At 42.8% G+C, this 13,056-nt stretch overlaps 1 protein-coding gene across 1 annotated transcript in view; it reads right to left on the bottom strand.

The window, feature by feature from the left end:
* Window positions 1-8,832: 8,832 nt before the first annotated feature.
* The window catches only part of LOC122809347 (mucin-17-like), a 345,956-nt gene continuing 341,732 nt past the window's right edge, over window positions 8,833-13,056 (bottom strand). Inside the window, exon 2 of the mRNA XM_044080764.1 lies at window positions 8,833-9,573. The gene's annotated coding sequence lies outside the window, so the exon portion shown is untranslated. The remainder of the gene's footprint in view (window positions 9,574-13,056) is intronic.

Raw genomic sequence — 13,056 nt, 5'->3', positions numbered from 1 at the left:
ATCGAGTTTGCATAAGATAATGACAGATAGAAAATAACAGATCAGAGCCCATATCTGTATTTATAAAAGGATAATGTAGCCTGCTGAGATAGGTCCGTTCCACCAAGAAACCTAAAAGGCAGGGGAAAGGATGGTGGGGATGTCAAGGATAACTGAAGACTGATAACACAGATGGAACGTTACGGTAAGACATAACGTCTTTATCTGCTGTTGTCAATCTTCACTTAATTCTTGACTGTAGGACAGAGTCCCCAGCTACCAAAATCTTGGGAGGTCTCATGGAAGAATATTCCTGAGCACCATCGAACCAAATGATGCTCGTCTCCTAGAGACCAGATCCAGCTTGTAATGAGTAATAAAGGTATGCAGGGATGCCCAACTAGCCACTGCACGTATATCATCTATAGAAGTTCTGGCATGGAAGACTGCAGAAGCAGCTATTGCCGTCATAGAATGTGCCTTTACACGGTCCTGGCAGTTGCACTTTCCTTTTGTTATAAATGAAGGTTATGTAGTCCTTGAGCCATCTAGCCAGAGTAACCATAGAAACTTGTTTGCCCAGAGTAGCAGAAGAGAATGAAACAAACAGCTGACCAGATTTTTTGAATTCCTTTATTCTGTGAAGGTAAAAACAAAATTGACTGTGAACATCCAGCAAATGCAGACAATACTCACCTTTGTTTGAAAATCTGGGAAAAATACAGGAAGTTGTATAGTCTGGTTGATACTAATGTTAGATACTACTTTTGGTAAAAAGGAAGCATTTGTTCACAAAGACACTCTGTCCTTATGAAAGGTTAGGTAAGGAGGCTTGCAAGATAAGGTCTGTAACTCAGATATTCTCCTAGCAGAAGTAACAGCAATCAAAAATAAGGTTTTCCAGGGATAAATATTTCAAATCGCAGCTTGCAGATGGTTCAAATGGGGAATTAATTAAAGATTGTAGCACCAGATTCAAGTCCCAAGGTGTGGAAGGGTCCTTGTATGGAGGTCTCAGCAACAAGGTTCCTTTCAGAAAGGCTTTACGAAGTTAGAGGGACATTAGAGCTGTATCATTTAGACAATTATGAAAATTTGAAATTGCAGCCAGATGAACTTGTATAGTCAAGGAGGACTCCCCTGCCTCAACAAGTGATGCTAAAAATACTAAGTCCTTATGAACTGGTGCAGAATATGGGTCAAGATTACTGTCTATAGCCCATTTTGAACATTTTTTGCCACTTGCTACTGTATAATCGTCTAGTCGAAGGTTTGTTACTCGTGTTAAGGAAAGAGGAGCTGGGTAAGTGAATAAAGAGGTAAGAAAGCTACTACTCACTAAAGATTTTTGAAAAAAGGAAATAACACTTACAGTTATTTAAAAAAGGCTAGCTCGAGAGCTGATAGGAAGGAATGCATCTGGCACTTAAAGCAGCAAATGAAATCTGAGGTAAGCTTGAGAGGGGCATTCTGGGTAAAGCTAAGCTTGAGAGTTTTTGGAAGGAGTGAGCTGAAATAATGGCCAAGCTGGTTCCGAGATATGGAAACAAACCCACAGTCAAAGATTAAGTGAAGATTGATAACATTAGATCTACCTTTTACTGATACACCAACTGCAGCACTAAGGTACTCATCTGCAGTGCTACTGACCCATGACTTGGAATAAAGTCCAGGCACGAATATGGTTGGTCTGAAAAGAGGGGTTGGTGATGCTGAGGGGGAGAAAGAAACACCCATCCTCTGCACATGTACAGACAAATGCCAGTTATGTCAAATCTAGCACCAGAGGGTAACAGTAGAAAAAGACACAGTCAGTTTGATGATGTAGAAATATTAGAAAATCAGGATTTCTTAACTCGCACCCACTGACTGACCAGTCCTTTACCAGCACAGATATTCTGTTCCAGATTCAGCCATAGACCTGAAATATCCGCACTGGATCATTCATTATGGGTAGTAAAAAGAAGTTATGTCTTACCATAACGGTTCATCTGTGTTGTTGATCTTCATCCATTCATCTCCGATGGGTTCAGGTCCGAGCCCTCAGAACCGAGTCGGCCTTATACCAAAGCTCGCGCCAGCCAAAAACTCTCAAGCTAAGAATTACCCATAATCCCATTCTCCCTGTTACCGCAGATTGAGTTTGCTCTAACAAGTAAAGCAGAGGCTGTTTCCGAGCAAAAACCTTATCCAGGAAGTGGACCCAAATATCCCCAGGACCCTCTAGCAGGGGGAAGGAGGATGGGACATGATGAATGGATGAAGATCAACAATACGGATAGAACTTTACGGTAAAACATAACTTCTTTATCTGATGTTGTTAATCTTCATTCCATTCATCACCGATGGGACAGAGTCCCCAGCTACCTTATATCCATTGGTGGCCCTATGGAAGAACATTCCTGAGCACCATTGAACCAAAGGACGCCCTTCCCCTGGAGACCAGATCCAATTTGTAATGAGTGATGAAGGTATGGGGGGAAGCCCATGTAGCTTCTGCACAGAGGTCGCCCATTGAAGCATTGGAGTGAAACACAAGAGAAGTTGCCATTGATATGGTGGAGTGAGCCCTGATGTTTAGCAGAACCGATTTCCTTTCTAGGGTATAAATGAAAATTATACAGTCTCTGGGTCATTTGAATAAAGTCACTTTAAAGACTGACTTTTCCATTTTTGGACCAGAAATAGAAATAAATAACTGGTCTGATTTCCTGATTGTTTTTGTTCTGTCTAAGTAAAACCTCAATTGTCTGTGAACATCCAGTAAATGTAAAAAATACTCTCCCTTGTTGGAAAAATTAGGAAAAAAACACAGGCAAATCAATAGTCTGATTAATAGAGAGCTCGGACATTACTTTGGGCAGGAAGGAAGGATTGGTCTGTAGTGATACTCTGTCCTTGTGAAAAATCAAGTAAGGACGCTTGGTACAAAAAGCATGGAGCTTGGAAATGCGTCTGGCCGAAGAAATAGCCACCAGAAAAAGAGATTTCCAGGATAGAAACTTGATGACACACGTGGCTGCCGGCTCGAAGTGGGGGCATGTCAAAGATCGCAAAACAAGCGTGATACTCCAGGGTTCTGTGGGCTGCTTAACTGGAGGTCTTGAATGACAGATTCTTTTCAAAAAGGTTTGGCTCAAACGGTGAGAGATTAAAGAGGAGTCACCAAAACCATTATGAAAATTCGAAATGGCAGCTAAATGCACACGAATAGTTAATGCTGCGGTGTCCTCCTCGAAAAAGTTAAGATAGGTACTGGAGTACAGCAGAGATGGGTGCAGAAAAGGGATATAGTTCTCTCTGTCTAGACCAAACTGAAAATCTTTTTCATTTGTCAGCATAAAGTTTCCTGGTGGATGGTTAATGCGAAGCCAGAATCATGCCACATACTGGCAAGGAAAGATTACAATGCCTGGAGATCATTGGGAGTGGAGAAGCAAAGCTGTGAGCATGAGGCTGGACAAGTTCAGGTGGCTCAAACTTTGAGGGTGAGATATCAGATCTGGAGTTGGATCCAAGATCCACAGTCTGCAAAGTAGATGAAGCCAGGAAAGGGCAACCATACCTGTCGGGGCCAATATGTTGCTATGAGGATCATTTTGCTTTTCAACCGAAGAGCTTTCTTCAGAACTTGAAGAATCAGTGGAATGGGAGGATAAGCATAAAGCAGTCCCGAGGGCCAATTGTGAAGAACAGCATCCCTCGGGGACTTCCCCTGCAGGGGAATTAGGGCGAAGTAGTTGCTGCACTTGCGGTGAGATGAGGAGGCGAATAGGTCGCAGCAAGGCTGACCCCAACTGTTGAAGATCTTTGCCGCTAAGTTGGAGTTGAGGGACCACTCGTGAGGCAGGAGAATGCACCTGCTCAATTTGTCTGCAATCACGTTGGATTTCCCCAGGATATGCGTTGCTATCAGAAAGTGGTTGGAAGCTGTTGCCCATTGCCAAACTCTCATGGCCTCTCGACATAGGGGATAGGACTTGGTTCTTTCTTGTTTGTTGATGCACCAAACTACTGACATGTTGTCCAATTGGATAGCAATTGTTCTCGAAGGAAAGGCAGACTGAAGTGCTTGCAACGCCAAAAGCACTGCCCTCAGTTTTAGAACATTTATATGCAGATTGGCTTCTAAATCGGACCATGTGCCTTGGACAGTCATTCCCTGATAATGGGCCCCCCACCCCATCAGGGAAGTGTCCATGGTCACGATGGCGCTGGGATGAAGGGATGGAAGGGTCGGCTCCAAAGTGCTGTGTCTGGCTTCATCCACCAAGAAAGATCTAGTTTGCACCGATTTGTAATACAAATCTGGGAGGACAACGGTTGTTGATTTGGGTACCATTGGGTCAACAGAAGCCACTGTAAGAGTATCATGTGAAACCCTGCTAGGGTACTATAGATATGGATGCTGTCATTGACCCTAACAGCTGCAGGACATGTCGAGCTGGAAACAAGTCTTGGCAGAGTATCACTGGGAGCTGGATCCATAGTCTTTGAAGCCTGTGATCTGGAAGAGAGATCAAGCAAGAACAGGTATTGAACGTTTCCCCTATAAACTCCAGGGTTTGGGTTGGAATTAGATTGGACTTCTCGCAGTTTATGGATATTCCCAGGCAATGCACCAAAGAAAGGGTGTAGTGCAAGGCTGTTACCAGTAGATGCTTGGTGGGGGAGGTGAGGGGCCAATCGTCCAGATATGGAAACACCCAGAATCCTTGCAGTCTCAAGTGAGCTGTTACTGCTGCCATGCATTTGGTGAACACTCTGGAGGCTGTAGAGTCTGAAGGCAGGGCACGGAATTGGTAATGACTGGCTCCCAGCCAGAAATGAAGGAACCTTCTGGAGCATTTGTCCATCTTGATGTGGTAATACGCATCCCGAAGGTCTATCGAGCACATCAAATCGCCTTCTTCCAGAAAAGGGAGAATGGACTGAACCGTGACCATCCGGAATTTTGTCTGGCTGACAAACTTGTTTAAACAGCTGAGGTCCAAAATTGGCCTCCAGTCCCTTGTCTTTTTCGGCACCAAAAAGAACCTTGAGTAATATCCGGAACCTATCTGGTCTGGTGGGACTTTCTGCATGACTCTTTTTAAGTACAGCTTTTCTATTTGTTGAGCTGCTTTTTCCCTTAGACTGGGTGGAATGTCTGGGATTCGTTTTGGTGATTTTGGATTTGGTAACCTCTGGATATTATCTTCTGCACCCAAGAGTTGGTGGTAGTGGAAAGCCAGGCACTGGGGTGCAGAGAAAGACGTCCCCCGACTGCTTCCAGAGGAAAGAAATCGGGCCGCTCTTCAGGAGTACTAATAGGGCTGTCCAGAGAAGGAATCTTTGGAACCCTGATTACGCAGACCCTCTTTGCCTCTGTAGGGGTGCCTTCCAGAATTGTTGCCCCCTCTGCCTCTGGGGTGAATTTGTCACGTGTCACGAAAAGAACCCTGAGATTTTTTGTGCGACAATTTCCCACTTCTCTGGTTCCTGGAAAAGGGATGCCGAGGAGTGAAGAAACGTACACCAACCACAGACAAGGTCTTTCTGTCCTGCTCACACCTGGCTAACGTGTCCTTCAGTTTAGGGCCAAACAGGGAAGATGCTTTCACTGGAGTGTTAAGGAAGAAAGACTTAAAAGGATACACAAAGTCACACAGGTGCATCCAGGTGTGATGTCTCATAACTATGCCTGAACCCGCAGCTCTGGCTGCCCCTTCGGTTGCATGTGAAATCAACCTCATGGACGAATTAGAAATCCATTCTAGGGTCACTAGCTGTGAGGCTACCTTTTCATTAACTTCATCAGACACCTTTCCTGACAGAGTACCAGAGAGTTTGGAGATAAGGTCTCTCTGGAGTCGGGTGAAATGTGCCAGGTAATTCAAAGACCGAATAGCAAAGGTCGATGAAGCAAAAACTCGCTTCCCCAGTCTGTCCACTGCTCTAGACTCCCTGTTAGGCGGGTGAACAGTGTGGCTCTTCTCAGCTAGGTCTTTCTTGGTGGCTGCCGCCACCACCATAGCATCTACTGGTAGACCTTTTGACCAATGAGAATGTTCTTCAGGGGGAGACAGGATCTTGTCTGGTCTCTTGGGGATTGCTTCAACAGCATCAGGGTTCTTCCAGGCGTGCTGCACCACAAGCTAAACCAACATGACTGCAGGCGGGGTCACCCACGAGGTAGATGGTCGAGCCGAAAGGCCTGCAGGAAAACGGATTCCTCCGAAGAAGGATTTTTGAGGTTCCAATCAACCCTCTGTTTCAAGATCTCCAGGATGTCTCCAAAGGAGACATCTTCAGGGGGTGATCGTGGGGACCCTTCCCCTTCACTGTAATCCGTAGCCTAGGTGAGGGATTCCTCAGGGGAGTCCACGTGTTTCCTCTTGCACGATTTCTTCCTAGGAACCTCCTCAGTGGGAGCTTTTTTGGAGGACCAAGAGGAAAAGGCACCCTGCAATAGGGTCTCCTGCAGCCCCCATGCTCGATCCGGGATGGTGGCCTGTGACAGCTGCAGCACAGGGGGAGGACATGGGGGTTCCGATGCCAAAGGCTTGCTCATGGAGGCAAGAGTCCTCTCCATCGCCTGGAAGGCAGGGCCACCCTAAGAGGGATGGGAGCCTGGAACTGAGAAGGACAACCTTGGAACCGGGGTCACACCCCACTCTGTTGAGCCCGCTCTCAGGAGTGGAGCCTCAGGCTGCAAAGGTACCGACAGGGTTCCTTGAGCCATGGATGGCACCGTAGGAAAGGCCGGCGCTGAAAGTGGAACCAAGGAGCCTATAGTCCAATCCCGAAGCTGACGAAGACCTGGTTCCAAAGGAACCAAAGGCCAAAGGGTAGACTCCGGGGCCAAAGTGAGGTCCACTATGGGCACGAAAGCTGAGGGTGCTGAGAGAGGCGTTGGTGTCGAGGGCTTCGGAACCTGCAAGGAGGATGATGAAGGAGGAGAGTAAGATGGAGTCAGTGAAGCAGAAAACCTAAATCCTAGAAGGGACTGGGATTTAGAATCAGAAGGAGTCCCAGTGGCTGTCGCAGCAGCTGGTCCACAAGGCGCACCACATCGAGTTCGGAGAGGCCCCTGATGGATCTAGTGGATATCCCCGATGGGGACTCTAGACGCTCTAAGAAGGGACTGTAAGCCTGTCCCAAGAAGGGGTCCACAGACGGGGAATATCGGGTCCATGCTTGTACGTCTAACGGCACCACCATCTCTATTTTTGAGACGATAGGAGCAGCAATCGAATAAAAAGGAGCAGGAAACCTGAGGTAATCCACAGAATCAATAGAGTCTCTGTTGATTCTGTGGATTACCTCAGATTTCCTGCTCCTTTTTATTCGATTTTGCTTGTGCTTTTGTGGTTTTTCTTTTATAGGAGCAGCAATGTCTATCTGAGTTATCAGAGCCGTGGAAGGACTCAGAGTCGTAATCGGGGTCGAGGTCAAAATTTTTGCATCAGTCACATCCGGTGTCATAGACGTTGTGGGTGCTGAGGGAGTCAGTGTCGACGCTATTGACAGATGGTACCGAAGACGGTGCCGTAGGTGAAGACTACTGTTCTGGTGCAGAAAGCTTTAGAATTTTTGGTTTTGGCAGTCTTTCCTTCTCACCAGAGAGTGAGGAGGGAATGGAATGTTGCCTCTTTTCTAGGAGGGGATAAATCCTCTGACGCAGAGCGAGCCTCTGGGAAAGACGATTTGAGAAGGCCCTTCAAAATCAATTTATTTTTACGCTCATTCAAGGTATGTGAGCTAAAACCTTAGACAGAAGGAGCAAGGGGGTTGTACCAAGAGATGACACACTCCTAAATAGTAAACACAATCATCATGAAGGTCACTATTAGGCATTTTCCTCCCACACTTCAGGCATTGTTTGAAGCCTGAAGTGCCCTTTTTATCAGACATGTTAATACCAACAATACAATACGAGAAAGCAATTAAGCACACGGCTATAACTAGCTAGAAAGTAGAGAAAAAATACCAGCAATGGTGTACAAGAATTACCACAGTGGGTAGAGAGAAGGGAGTGTGCCAGTGATGGTACAAAGATTACCAACAGGTAGTTGACAGAAAAGTTGGAAAGAAGACTTAGCAATACACAGGTACAGGAAAATATAGGCGAAGCAAAGTAACACACTATCTGAAAAAAACACTTAACTATTTGGAAATATCAAAATATCCAAAAAATATCAAAGATTTAGCTAAGAGCTGGCTTGAACGCGACTTTACGGCAATGTGACAAACGAGATCCGAGGTAACAGGGAGAAGGGATTATGGGTAATTCTTAGCTCAAGAGTTTTTTGGCTGGCGCAAGGCCGACTTGGTTCTGAGGGCTTGTTACTGAACCCATCGGTGATGAATGGAATGCACATTAATAACATCAGATGGATACATTTCCTGATGAAGAAATCTTCTTACCTGATGAGCAAACTGATGGCAAATGTGCATGCCATTACAGCTTAGTGGATCTCGCGCTTAGATCAAGAACTATGTTGAAAACAGTATCAAAGAATAGGAAACTGAAAATACCAAAAAAACGTGGGGGGAATGATTCATTGGAGAAGGAAAAAAAAAAACAGATACAGGGAAAAATAAATTTCAACACTGCCAGCTTGGAGAAATTTATAAGAAATCTTAAATAACATCCTAGAAATAGACCCTGTAACATGGCTCAGCCTCAACAAACGATCACAGAACAATCTTAATTTCTTATTAAACATACCTCACAAATTACAAGTTACTTGCAGCTACATCAGTCCTATATGAGGCAGAAGTAAATGAAACTCAAGCTCATGTCATAAGAAAATTATGGTATTAAGACTGTGAATCCACTAATAAAATACCAAGAAGAAATAGGTGAAATTATATACGGCACAGTACGTTTTTATATATTCAAACAATGATCTTGATTGAACTTAACAGGATATTTTTTTAGACATTAGATTAACATGTTAATAGAACAAAATGTTTTTTACCCCCCCACAGACTTTTTATAGCAAATTCAGTTGTAATCAAGCCTAGTAATAAATCACCAAGCATTGCCAGTAAATTTCACTAATTAAATAAACATTAATTTGTAACCTTTTGGGGTAGTAGGAGCTCAAAAGTGCAGCAGCCCATCTCATATCTTCCCATTAATAAATGATGGACTGTTCAAGAAGAATAAATACTTGAGTTTCTTGTCATTTGCCCGGACCTGAATGGAAATAAGCATCAAGTCTGGTACTTTATAATATAAATAATTATTTTTTCAGATTACATGTCTGACAGTGGTGATGACTTTATGGTAGCAGCCACACAACAGTCTAGTAAGTAATACTTCTGTACAGAAAACAGGTGAGCAATAGTAAAGTGTGTTCAACCTGTTCTCTTATCCATATCTTTTAAAAAATCTATCCTTTGCCAAGAGAAGAGATTCAGATTTCTGACATATAATAGTTTGTGCATTCAGCAATAAGACTGATTTGGTATGGAAACTGATCCCAGATGTCCAGTGTTAAGCAAAACAGGGGGTTACTTCTTTTTATGGCTAAACAGTCCCATGCAGCTTGAAAGAGTAGGCTTTCTGTGACAGAAAGAGTCCCTGTCTTGTTTCTGCGACACCTGCAAAATATAAATAATAATAAGTGAAACACTGTCCATTTTCTTTTACATAAAATGTGTCAACAAACTCTGGTATATTAAGGATTTTGCAGTTGGATGCCTTGGGAAAATAGAATTCCCAAGTAATATAATAAGAAGTTATGTACCTACCATAACATTCCATGTTAGTTGTCTTCTTCTCGCCTTCTTTCTTGCTGGATGGGTTCGGAGCCAATCTTCAGCTCCGACTCGGCCTATACTATAGCCCGAGAGCTATTTTTACCAGCTCGAGGCAGCCCTATATCCCACAATACCATGCGCTAACTCCCCAGATCTCGTTGACAACTAACACATAGTATAGTTTTATTGTTACCAAAAAATAAGCCATTATATAAAAATACGGTCTCCCTGCTGGTAATACTCATGATACGGGTAACCCTGAATAACTATGTGTCATGAAAGAGAAGGACTCAGAGACCTTCAAGTCTGTCCAGGCTAGGGGGCAGGAGGGAGTGACGCAAGAAAGAAGGCGAGAAGAAGACAACTAACATGGAACGTTATGGTGGGTACATAACTTCTTAATGTTAAGTTGTCATTCTCGCCTTCATTCTTGCTGGATGGGACAGCGTCCCTAGCACCTTGGTCCTGGTTGGCTCAACGGAACAGACTCCCGAGTACGGTGGAACCAAAGTCAGCTCTATTTCTTGAAGCTATATCAAGTTTGTAATGGGTAATAAAAGTATGTTGAGAAGCCCATGTAGCTGCTGCACAAATGGCATCTAATGGTAACCTTGCTTGAAAGGCTGTTGAGGTTGATAGTGCCCTGGCTGAATGAGCCTTAGGTCTTGAAGGAAGTTGTTTGTGTCTCAACTCGTAGACAAAGGTAATGATGGATGCTAACTATCTGGAAAGAGTTACCTTTGATACTGGAAGTCCTTTCTTTCCTTCAGCAGAGAGGAAGAGCTGTTCTGACTTTCTGAATTGTTTTGTCCTGTCTAGATAATACCGCAGTTGACGATGAACATCCAAGGAATGTAGTTTCTGTTCAGCCCTGTTTGAATAATTGGGGAAGAAAACAGGCAAGTCAATAGTGTGGTTCAGATTTGTTCAGAAGAAACTTTTGGTAGAAAGGAAGGATTCGTTCTGAGAGCTACCCTGTCTTTATGAAAAACCAAATAAGGGGGACGGACAGACAAGGCCTGAAGTTCTGACACCCTTCTGGCAGATATTATAGCCACCAAAAACAGAGTTTTCCAAGAGAGAAGCTTGAGGGAACAAGAAGCTGCAGGCTCAAAGGGAGGGAGAATTAATGAGGTTAACACTAAATTTAGATCCCATTGTGGAGGATGATCCTTAATGGGAGGTCTGAGCAAGAAGATGCCCTTGAGGAAAGCTTTACAGAGTTTATGGGACATAATGTTGGTTTAAGAGAGCCCTACATGAAAATTGGCAATGGCCGCTAGTTGTACTCTGATAATGGCCGACGACAACCCTGAATGAAAAAGCTCCGCCAGAAAATCTAGAACTTTATGAATTGGTGCATTAAAAGGATCTAAGGACCTAGCTTCTGCCCAGAACGAAAAACGCTTCCATTTACTCGCATAAGTCTTCCTAGTATTGGACTTATGGGAGGCAAGAATGATATCACGGACAGGAAGAGAAATAAAGGGAAGCCTGGCTATAGTTGGAAGTGGAGTGAAACTACAGTAGAAAGGTAAGGATAGAAAAAAAACTAGGTGAAAAACTAAGAATTTCCACAAAAGAGTTCTTTACTGACCTGAACTGGTAAAAACGCAACCTCGCAGCGAAGCGGCAAACGAGATCTGGGGACTTAGCGCATGGTATTGTGGGATATAGGGCTGCCTCGAGCCGGTAAAAATAGCTCTCGAGCTATAGTATAGGCCGAGTCGGCTCCGAACCCATCCAGCAAGAATGAAGGCGAGAATGATAACTTAACATTGGTTATTATTCTCTATCAAATTAAATTTATGTTCAAAACAACTAAACTACTAGTTTAAAAATCGTACGACTATGGTCTGTTAACTGTTCCTCTGTGCTAACACATCATACAAGTTTTTATCAATAAATACATAAAGTCTTCCGAGAAAACTATTGGATTAATTTTCATTAAATAATTTACAAGCAGTTAACTAGTAAAGTAAGAGAGGAAGACTAGCTGGACAGGATGAACTCTGGATTTGAGGATTCTCAAACATGAACCCCAAATGGTGCATTTAATTTATGTATTTAGTTTTCAAAACATCCCTGCTTTTTTGTGCCTTATATCAGTCAAGACCTGCAAGTCATAGCACAACTACCAATTTACATCTGGATGCAGCATAAACTTAAATGTGAAGTTGTCCTATCTTGCCTTCATTCTGTACTGATGGGTTCAGAATCGATCCTCTGTTCAGACTCATTTACTAAAGCTCGAGATCTTCAACAAGCTTGTGGCTCACTCCCTATCCCATGATGATGTAGGGCATTCCCCAGATCTCGTTTGCCGCTGAAAAGGATCAAGCGTCTCATCTAGCTCTGGCTAAGTGAAATTGTTTTTTTCTATTTGTCAACCTTAATTTTTCTAAAAAATTCTTATATAGTTTACTAGTTTAATGATTTCCTTTCTTATGCGTGTGTTTATAGCACTTCTCTCTCTCTCTGTATGTATATATATATATATATATATATATATATATATATATATATATATATATATATATATATATATATATATATATATATATATATATAGTGTCTGTTAGTTCTTGTTTGGCCAGGTGTTGTTAAGCCTCAGTTCCCCTACCCCTAGTTACAAGTGTGCTTTACAAATATATTCTTACGTAGAAATTGTGGTTAGAGTAGTTAGAAATCTCTTGGTAATAGCTTAGAGTTTTTGTCAAGTTATCAGCCTGCGGTTGAGGCTAGTGTGTGTTAATTTAGCCCGTTTTAATTAAAGGGCTAATTTTCATGGTATATCTTTATTCAAGGAGTATTAAAATTGTTGTGTGTGATTCCCTTGTTGTTCCCCTTGTAGCTCATTTTATTTAGAGAGCTATAGAGCCCACTTTTAATTAGAGGGCTGTGTTTTCATTGTATATCTTTATTAGGTGTGTATTTCTAGCAGAGTGCTATTTTTGATTTTCTTTTCTTCTTTTTCAGCAAGGAGTATTAAAATTGTTTGTGTGTGAATCCCTTGTTGTTCCCCTTATAGTTCATTTTTATTTAGAGTGCTATTGAGCCTGTTTTTAATTAGAGAGCTGTTTTTTCTCTTTTTTCTTGGTGTGTGTTGTGTTATATAGTGTCAAGATGCCAAAGCAGTCTAAGGAGACCAAACCTTCAGGATTTTAAAAGGTGCCCCAAGTGCTCTCAAAAAATGTCCATTACTGATGGACATACTGATTGTGTTTATTGTTTGGGGGCACTACATTTACAGGAGTCTTGTTCGATTTGCCACTCCTTCAGCTCAAGAGTCCTTCATGAAAGAAAGAATAACCTGATCCTTAA

This window comes from Protopterus annectens, chromosome 8.part0, assembly GCF_019279795.1.
Source record: "Protopterus annectens isolate FY-2018-M chromosome 8.part0, PAN1.0, whole genome shotgun sequence".
NCBI lineage: Eukaryota > Metazoa > Chordata > Ceratodontiformes > Protopteridae > Protopterus > Protopterus annectens.
The sequence above is the reverse complement of the archived record's forward strand: the minus strand, read 5'-3'. Positions and strand labels throughout refer to the sequence as shown.